Raw genomic sequence first — 10,357 nt, forward strand, 5'->3', positions numbered from 1 at the left:
TCTGAATGCAAATCCTCACATTGGAGCTTTTCCAGGGAACCCAATCTGCAATAGTTGGTAGCAAAAGTGGTCTGAGAAAGAAGATGCTAAGATGAGATTTTTGAAACTGAATTACCCACTATCTGGTTGGCAGCGAGGGGACTGGTAGAGCACAAAAAGCCACTGATGCAAAGTAGCAATTTTTTTTTTCTTTCTTTTTAGGGCCCTACCGCACCATATGGAAGTTCTCAGGCTAGGGGGTTGAATTGGAGCTACAGCTGCTGGCCTATGCCACAGCCATAGCAATGGGTGATCTGAGCTTCATCTGCAACCTACACCATAGCTCACAGGCAACCAGATCCCCGACCCACTGAGCAAGGCCAGGGATCAAACCCAAATCTTCATGGCTACTATTCAGATTAGTTTCTGCTGCGCCACAAGGGGAACTCCCAAAGTAGCAATTTTTAAAAATTTCACCAAACCGGAACTAAGATGCTATACGGGTGAATATGCAAAAGCGGATGTGATGTATCAAGTGCTTGAGAAATATGGAAGAGATGGTAATTACAATATAATAGAATTGTATGGTTGTTACTAGAAGAAATAGACATTTTGGAGAGAGATGGTTAAAGGCTAAGGATGATGCTTCATCAAATAAAGGCTAACTGTGAAAGCTAGGCTCTCCATAGGAGGAAATAAAGAGCGTCTCATATCCTGCAACTCAAAGGTACAAAAAGCTAAGGTTCAGACTGAAGATTTAATCATAAAATAGTAGAACTCCAAGGTAGGTTAAATTCTCAAACTAGATTATCATCTATGCCTAGGTCATGGCCTTGACTGGAAAAGAACAGAACCTTGAAACACTGAATGGAGACTTCTGCTGGGATGCATTAGAACACCTAAATCACCAGATTTCCAGAGACACCTTGAGCCTTTTAGAAGGAGCCCAGTTTTCCTTATTAAGAGTTAGCTAGTCCTTCTTGCTTAAAGACAATGCGGAGACCTCTCCTCTGCCAAACATGTGCTTCTGCCACCTGCTCAGCATCTTTCCCATATAGAACTAAATTTTAAAGGTGCTGGATCAAGGAGAGTGGAACTCAAATTTAACTGAAGTAGAGTTCACTGATACAAGAACATTCTCTCAAGCATAGAATTTTTACACACTGGCACAAACTCAACATTCTATTATGATTTTTCTGCTTGAAAAAGGAATGGCTCTCATCAAATGTAATAAGAATGCCAGGATTGTTGTGACTGATGGCAGAAAGGAGGGATCAAAAGCTCAGAAAAATGGGCAAGCCAGAGTAGATTTACCATGTATGCTGGAAAACCCACTAGATGAATAGATAGGGTGAAAAGAGCGCCAAAGGACATTCTGTTTGGGGGGAAAAGAAAAAAAAGAAAAAAAAGGACTGTACTGCGTAGAGGGCCACCAGCATCACTGAAAATTTCTTTGGTAAGTGTGCTCTATTGGCCCTGGGCTGATGATAAGAGATTCTGCTACAAAAGTGGCCTCACTGATAGCAATGGGAATTATAGGATCCTGAAATAAATCAGGCCAGAGATGGCAGCACTCAACCATCGTAATCCACGAGTGTGCCTGCCTGTGCACAGAGGCACATGTGCATGTGCCAGGGCTGCGTGGGCACATTTGCTGTAATGAGAGGCAATTTTAGAGTGGTAGCCGACCCTGTCCGGTGTCTGAGATGATTAACAGAGTACAGCATCCCTAGAAACAAGACAGATGGGCAGCCAACAAGCATATATCACTGTCTACACAATAAGAAGAAATCAAGGAAAGATAATCAGGAGAAAGAGGGCAGCCTCAATTAAAAATAAAATCTCAGTACCTTGCTCAATTTCTGATCCTGAACCAGTTTTCAGACCTAGAATGATTTTAAAGGAGAAGCCAAGTCCTGAGAAAGTAGGACCCTGCCGCTCCACTGAAAATACAAAGAATATAATCCCCCCATTTCTTTCCTAAAGGGATTTATGACCATTTACTCAATAAATATAAACTGGAGAAAGAGAAATACCCTCATATTTCAGGGACTGTTGGAAACAAAGTGCAAGTTGATATTGATACAGAAAGACCCAAAGTGATCTTATGGCCCCCCTGTTAAAACGGACGTAAGGGGGGCCAGGTAACATAAAGAATTGTGGCTCAGGTCTGGTTCACAGTGCGTCCACGAAGACCATGAATCCATCTGGTGGAAGTTTCTTTTGTTCCAAAACGTATAATTAGAATTTAAAAAAAGCTTGAAATGAACTACAACATATGTAAACAATAGATTTCTCTGAGCATGAGACTTTAGAAAATTTCCAAGTTATTATCTTTTGGTTTTTCTGCCTTTCCTTGAGCTCGTGTTGCATCTATACATTTGAAACAGTGGTTTTTCTAAAGGAAATATTTGTATTCTGAATGTTTCAGGGAACAAAATATTATAACATTCTTAGGTTAAAAACAAACAAACAAACAAAAACAGCGTGTGACTTGGGTGGGGGTGGGTTAGGTGGCTTGCGAAGCATAAGAAAGGTCAGCAGAGCGGAGCGCCAAGTGGAGAGAATGGGGATGCAAGAAAGCAGAATCACTGAGAAGGGAAGTCCGCGGGAATCCGGAAGCAAGGAAAGGCACTAGTTTCTTACGGAGTACACACTCCTAAGTGGATAGCTTCCCGCCTTTGTGGAACCGACTTAATTTTTTTTTTTCATTCAAATGCTTTCATTTTCATTCAAATACTCCATTCAAAAAACAGTCTGAATTTAGAAAAGCCTTGAGAATCTGAGCGGAAATCAGGATAGAACTGCGACTTTCACCCCGGGCAGCATCTCTGTGTTGTGGAGGAAAGGGCTGCAGATTGGCTAATACCAGGGATGGCTTGATTGCTCATTTTTGGGAGCCCCATATTGGAAAGTGTCATTTTATTCATAACATTTACTACTTTTAACAAAAATATGATCTTTATCTGTGAAAGTATATGCACTTATACCTTCCTAAACGCCTCGCATTTGTAGCTCCAGTGGCGCAATCGGTTAGCGCGCGGTACTTATAAGACAGTACGCTTGTGAGCGATGCCGAGGTTGTGAGTTCGAGCCTCACCTGGAGCAGGTTTTTACTCCTCTCTAACCTGTACAATGAGACAGGTTCAATTTGACATTCTCCCAAAGAGGCCAACTGTTGTGATTTACATCATAGAGCTCAGCTGTGGTTTATCTTAAAATTCTCTGCTTACGGTCGTGCATAACAAATACCATCCTGCAAAAGAAAAAAACCGCCACAAATACCATCCTGTGGGTTTTGGTGCCTACCTTCTGCCAACACTGGCAATTCAGCGTTTGACAGTTGACGAGACGACAGTATCCAATTCAACTACGTCTGGTTTGTCAATGATGTGAAATGTGGACGATCTTGGTTTATTGTAAGTATTTCAGTGGAAAATTTCCTGTCCTTCAACCTGCTTTCCTCAGTTTCTTCACTCCTCCGGGCTTCCTCTAGGATGCTTATTACTCTAAGTCCACGCTGTCTGTAGATATATGAGAGACAGTTGTTTAGTCTCAGAATAGTCTCAGAGTTGAGCCGGGAGCCTATGGGTAGGCCACTTTATCTCACCCCTTGGATCTTAAACATTATCAGTCACCCCGAGACATAGACGTAGAGCTCTACTTGGAGCACCTACTTTCTTCCTGGCCCCACCCTGTGATGCCCACCACAGAAATGGGAGTTCAAAACAAGGCTCACAGATAAATTTAGATTATCTTTGGTAACGAAGTGATAATGGTTAATTTACTTACCAAGATATATAATGGACATATCAATAGAGGCTATTCACAGTGTTGTTTTTAGTGTTAAATGAGATAATAAATCATTGATTGATGGATGGCCACAAATTCTTCCCTTTATGCATGACCTTCTTCAGTGTGATTGTGTAGCAGCTACTAGCAAAAGATGGAGTCTATTTCCCTCCCCCTTGTATGCTGACCCTGTGATCTGACCTGTAGGATGCTGTGGTAATGCTATTGTGGAAGTGATGTTGTGGGAGCTCCAAGATGAGTCTTAAGAGCCTTACAACTTCTCCTCTTGCCCTCTGGGGACCTTGAGACACCATGTGAAGAAATCATATCTAACCCGTCCTAGAGGATGGAGGATCATGTGGAGAGAGAGTCCCTGTCATCTTAGCCTTTCCAGTTGACACCCCAGACTGTGAGTGGGAATATTTTGGACCATCTAGTTGCAGTCAAGCTGCCAGGTAACTGCAATCAATGAGTGATCACAAGCAAAACCAGCAAAAGAACTGCCTGGTTGAGCACAGCCAAAGTTGTTGAACTGCAGAATTGCAAGCAAAATAAATAATCATTGTTTTAAGCCATTAAATTTGGGTTAAGTTTGTTACAAAGATGTAGATGACCGAGTAAAGCATTTAGTGCATAATTAGAATCTATAACAAGCAAACAGATTGATTTAGTAAGTAAAAATTACAAAGAAAGTCCAAGCCCAGACATTGTCACTGCTAAATTCTACCAAACATTTTTTAAAAAATTGATATTAATTCTTCACAGACACTTTTTAAAATTGGAAAAGAAGGCCATTATTACCCTAATGGTAAAACCAGACAGACATCATGAAATAAGAAAACCGTAGCCCAATATCTCTTATAAACTTGGACAGAAAAATACTCAACAAAATACTAACAAAATCCAGCAACATATGAACAGGGATTACAAAAGGCATGAAGAAACATTTGGGGGTAATGTCTATGTTTATGATCTTTATTGCAGTGACGGTTTCATGAATTATACATATGTCAAATTTATACACATGTTTAAATATATGCAATGTATTCTAAGAAAATTATGCCTCAATGAAGCTATTTAAGAGGTACATTCATTGGGAAAAAACTCATTATGGCATTCTGCAAGAGTAGTTGTGGATTTTTTTCTTTCCCCTTTTTTCTTTTTTCCCTCTACTGTCAAAGAGTTTTGTCTGATTAGATTTATTTCTTTGAACGTTTTGAAGAAGTCCCTGGTAAACCAAAGGACAGGGAATTTTCTCTGTCGGAAGATTTGACAACTAATTCAAAATATGCCATAGTTTAAGACCATTCAAAATTGCTATTCCTTCTTGAATCTAATTTGATACGTCATATTTTTCTATTAATTTGTCCATTTCATCGAAATATTCAAATGTATTTGGCCAGATTCTTTCGACTTCTGCAGAGGCGTCTCCCTTCTTGTCCTAATTTGCCTGGCTTACCTCTTCTCATTGTTTCAGTTCTCTGTTTTAACTCTGGTTCCTTAGCTATTGCTGAAAGTCTAATTCATCGTGCGATATGCGGGGACCCCGCGGCTGGTCTTTGCAGAGGTAGGAGAAAGTCCCCGCGTCTCGTGCGAGGAATTAGGAGCAGGTTTCATGACGTTGTTTCTCTAGCTCCTCTAAAATGTGGCAAGCTTTACTTTCGAAAGGGGGCGACATTTAAACTGACTTCAAAAAGAAAAATCTCTCAACAAACAGACGCTTTTTCACTGTCAAATTACTGAGCTCCAACCGAAGACCAGTAGAAGACTGAGAGTCATCGTAAGCTAAAATAACCGAGACGTCCCGGCACTCCCTGACCAGATGAGCAAAATTCCTTCCATTTGTGCCATGTAGTACCCATCTCACTCACTGGGCCCGCCCAACCCACTAGAAGAGGGTCCAAAAGACTACGGGTGGTGCTGTGTCTGCCGGACCTAGTAAGAGCGGCTTGACGAAGGGAGTTGGCGCCAACACCCTTTATTGACTCAAACGCACGAGAAGGGAGATCTCCGGGATGCTCGGAGGCTACGATTCCCTACGATGTGGGAATCGGAGTGCTGGGACCCTGATGCCAGGGAAAGGCAAATCCGAGTGTTTAAAAACGAAGTTGCAACCACGAAGGGATTCGAACCCTCAATCTTCTGATCCGAAGTCAGACGCCTTATCCATTAGGCCACGTGGTCCTCTGGACTTCCAACTCTGAAAAATGTTACAAGTGTTTAGAATCTGGGTTATTTCTACAATACAATACAGTCTATAAAAAGACATCCCCAATAATCTTATTTTAAAGTTGGTGACATTGATACAAAAGCCAAGAAATTATGGTAAGAGACTAAGGCAAAATAGAAATTCCTATTTTCTCCAAACTCCTGCTCTAAGCTTCATACCAAATTTCCTTTCGGAGCCAAATTTTATACTTCCCTTGTGATGCCTCTCATAAGAAGATGATATCCAGAAGGTGGAAAAGAATGTGCAACCATGTAAAAATTTTGCCCAATAAATTTGAAATCTTAAATTCTGCAAAAAAATCAATTGTTAAATGTGATTGATAAAGAAATAGCAAATACGAATAATAGTCCTAAACCATTAAAGGTATTGAATAAATGGTCAACTTTTTCCCACAGAGAAAACTCCAAATCCAGATATTTTAATCTGAAATTCTATGACAGTCCAGGGAAAATAATTTCAACTGGACACAAACACTTAAAATATAGTAACAAATATCTCATTTTATAAGTCTGCTTTCATCTTAATATCAAAACCAGAATGTCAAGAAATTAAAGGAAAAATTTATGTTCACCTCAGTATAGGCAGAAAAAGCATTTAATAAATTTCAGTGTCCACTAATGACACAACAATCTGAAAATAGTAGGAAATTCTTTAACCTGATTTTAAAACAAAAATAATCTTCAGAAAGCATAATACTTAAATACAAACAATTCAAAACATTCTATTTGAGATTGGGAACAGATGGAGTTTCCACTTCTATTCCCTACCAGACAAAAGGAAAGTAAAAATGATGTAATGCCTAGAAAGGAAGAAACATAATTGTTTTTAAAAACAGATTATATGTGTACAAAGATCAACTGAACAAAAATAAATTATTATAATTAGGGTCAGAAATTTAACACATTTTCATGACAGGTATAAAAATTTTTAAAAACAATTATATGCAATAAAGAAAAATCTAGAAATCACCCCAAATGACTTATTAACATGGTACTATTTCAATAATAAGAAAACATTCCAAAACAAATACAACATGGATATATCTATAGAAACTACAAACTAAGCATACTAAAATAATCTTTTTTTTTTTTTAAATGGATACATATATAAGTAGTAAAGCTAATAAGCAAAAGCAAGGGAATGATGATCACAAGCGTTATTGCAGTGGTTATTTCAGGTGAGAGGGATGTAAAGTGGAATGGGGCAAGTGGAACTTCTAAAATAATGGCAATGTTCTCGTTCCTAATTTGTGGCTTTGTTTTTCTTTTTAAAGTAAACATTTTTTTAAAAAAATTGAAGTGTAACAAACATGCAGGAAAGTGCTCAAACACAAGAATATATAGAATACTTATATTAATGTAGACGTATGTCTGAATATATATATGTACATATAAATGCATATATCACTGAATATTTACAAAGAGGACATATGCATGAACCCTCATTCAGATCTTTTGTTACAATTTATTGCCACTATTTCCATCCAATGGGATCCAGAATTGTTTTGTCAAGAAATTGAACATTACCAGCACACCAGAAGCTCCTCTCACGTGCTTCCTCTTCACATTCTTCATAAGGGTCACCACTCTTTTGATTTCTGATATCATCTATTAGTTTTGCATATTTTAGTAACATATAAATAGAATTATACAACATGTACTCTTTTATAAGCCTGGCTACGTTTGTGCAGAGCTGTGAGATTCATCTATGTTGTTGCATTTAATAATGTTATTTCTTGTTATATGTATATATATAGTTCTATTGCATGAATATGTCAAAATTTATCCATTCTAGTGGTAGATGTACGGGTTGTTTCCAGTTTGGGGATATCATGAACAAGGCTATTAGGAACACTTTTGTTAAGGCTTTTTTGTGGACTTGTGCACAAATTTGTATTGAGTATTATAATTAAGAGGTTAACTCCATTTTCGATATTTACCGACAGCTTTCACACTCAGCACTCTCACTCACATCTAAGCCAGACTATGAAAAAGTGCTTATGCTCCCTCTCTTGGCATGGGAGGGAAGATCAAAGCACTCTGGTCCTGGTTCTTACTCAGGAATCTTCACTCCTGGCCTACACTCTAATCTAATAAAAGCCAAAGATTTTATTGTTCTTCCTTGCTCTTTCAAGTCATTTTTGGACTTACCTGAGAACTTCTCCTGCTATCCCCAGAAAGCTTCATTATGTGAGTAATATTTTCATATCCTCCCGGTGAATGTGTAGCATTATCAGTCTTTCCAGCTCTATCATTTGGATGTGGTGACCATTTCACTTCAGCTGAGTGATTGCATGACAGATGTGTACTAAGGAGAAGACTTACCGAGTCACAGCAAGAATGTTTAACTTTACTACAAACACTTTTGAAAGCAGCATATGTGATTTCCATATATCTGTAATTAGATATAAAAGAAATGAACAAACTGAAAATGGGGGAAAAATATGACAAACCAGATAAAAAGATAGACGAAAGGTAATTATGCATACCCTAACAAACTCAGTTGCTGAACACGTCTCTATTTCAACACTGTAAAAATGCTAGTGCCGCTTGGGCTAATGGAGTTTTTTAAAATGTTGATTCAGGTCTTCTTTTATGTACAGAAAGGTTTTTTTAAATTGAAGTATAATTGATCTACGACAATTAGTTCCAGTTACACTATACAGTGATTTGATATTTCTATTACAAAATGATTACCATAACTCTAGTTGCCATCTGTCACCATACAGATATTATAATATTATTGAATGTATTCTCCATGCTGTACACTTCACCTCCATGATTCATTTATTTTGTAACTATTTCACTCATCTCTCCACTCTCCTCCCTTGGCAACCATTTGTTTATTCACCGTGTCTATAAGTCTGTTTCCATTTTGTTATGTTTGATCATTTCTTTTTTTTTTAGATTTCACATATAAGTGGAAATTATATGGTATTTGTCTTTGACTTATTTCACTTAGCATAATAGCCTCCAGATCCTTCCATGCTGTTGCAAATGGCAAGAATATGCATATCCAGCACCTCTCTCAGCCCTGCTGAGACAACCATGCCCTCATGGAGGTGAGGAGGTTTATTTCCCCAGAAAAGGACCCTTGTAGTTTCACTTGCCTTTTTGTGATGGGAAGAAGAGAATCCTGAAGGTTGAAGCTTATTTCCTAGAGTTCTGCCTTTTGGGGGGTCGGAGTGGGCGTTAGCGCAGTTGTAAATCAGGACAATTTCTTCATCCTCTCCTCTGGGCTAAAGAGATGTGCACCAAAAAGAGAGCACACAAAGAGGCCCCACTGGGACTTGAACCCAGGATCTCCTGTTTACAAGACAGGTGCTTTAACCAACTAAGCCATGGAGCCACACAAATGCTGTCTTTTCAAAGTAACTTTTATTTAATTCATCATTTTTTCTTTTTGAGAAACATCCAGATCTGTTTTTCCTACTTCATTCATATACAAGTAATTTGTGTGCTTATCAGTAACTTCTAAACAAAGAGTTTGATAATGCAATGATTACTATGCCTCACAGGAACACAGAAGCTAAAATGAGACCATACACCCCAAGGGCAGACTTCTGAGTGAAAATATTATAGTACCTTACATTTCTATAGCCCTTTAGAATTTGCCAAAAGCTTCTAAATTTACTTCCTCTTTGAACATCAATGACAACCCCAAAGCTGAGCGTATTATTATCATCCCTATTTTATTTTCAACCCCCCACCCCCCAAATTGAAGGACCTGTTCAGATTTGCTCAGATAGTGAGCTTACTTTCTGATGCTAATTCAATCTCATTGTCAGGAGAGCATTTTTCCAGTTCTACAGAAACAATCTCAAGAATCTTAAGAAAGAATCCTCTAACAAAGATACACTCTTACTCATGCTATCTGTCCATCACGACTGCACAGAGGATGATGGAGCCACCTCTACCTGAAACACTGATGGTCTCTTGACAGGGAAAGAAAAAAGATATGGTAAATCAAGGAATGTTTCTTGGTTTGCGCCCAAAAGGAACAAACAATTCCGCTCACATTTCATTACCCAGAGTGAAGTAACTCAGTCAGATATGATGTCTGCAGAGCAAGGCACTAAAATCTGCCCCAGAAAGAGGCAGTAAATACTTCTGAATAATAACATTTTATCATGACTACCATCCAGTGTTCTCTCATTTGTGAAACTCAGGATTTTTCTTTTTAAATATTTCTTTACTTGTTCATCTTCTTGCCTGTGTTTAAAAAGTTCAATTTTGTGGCTTTTAAGCTTGTAGTTTGGGAAACGTGAGTATCAATTTCGTTTGGATAAACTGGGCCAGTGTGGGCACTGCGGAAATTCAGTCAATGTAATCTATCATTGCTATGTATTTGGGGAAA

The 10,357-nt window shown here is 38.5% G+C and overlaps 3 non-coding genes across 3 annotated transcripts; 1 reads left to right on the top strand and 2 right to left on the bottom strand.

Moving 5' to 3' along the window:
- Nucleotides 1-2,993: 2,993 nt before the first annotated feature.
- Nucleotides 2,994-3,087, top strand: TRNAI-UAU (transfer RNA isoleucine (anticodon UAU)). The gene is made up of 2 exons: nucleotides 2,994-3,031; nucleotides 3,052-3,087. It is a non-coding gene; the product is annotated as a tRNA-Ile (tRNA).
- Nucleotides 3,088-5,882: 2,795 nt separating this feature from the next.
- Nucleotides 5,883-5,955, bottom strand: TRNAR-UCG (transfer RNA arginine (anticodon UCG)). The gene has a single exon. It is a non-coding gene; the product is annotated as a tRNA-Arg (tRNA).
- Nucleotides 5,956-9,275: 3,320 nt separating this feature from the next.
- Nucleotides 9,276-9,349, bottom strand: TRNAT-UGU (transfer RNA threonine (anticodon UGU)). The gene has a single exon. It is a non-coding gene; the product is annotated as a tRNA-Thr (tRNA).
- Nucleotides 9,350-10,357: the final 1,008 nt, after the last annotated feature.

The sequence above is a fragment of the Sus scrofa genome, chromosome 7 (genome assembly GCF_054392235.1).
Source record: "Sus scrofa isolate SSC_HxYL_T2T_F1_AM1 chromosome 7, Sscrofa_HxYL_maternal_Yorkshire_Landrace_v2.0, whole genome shotgun sequence".
In the NCBI taxonomy this organism is placed as follows: domain Eukaryota; kingdom Metazoa; phylum Chordata; class Mammalia; order Artiodactyla; family Suidae; genus Sus; species Sus scrofa.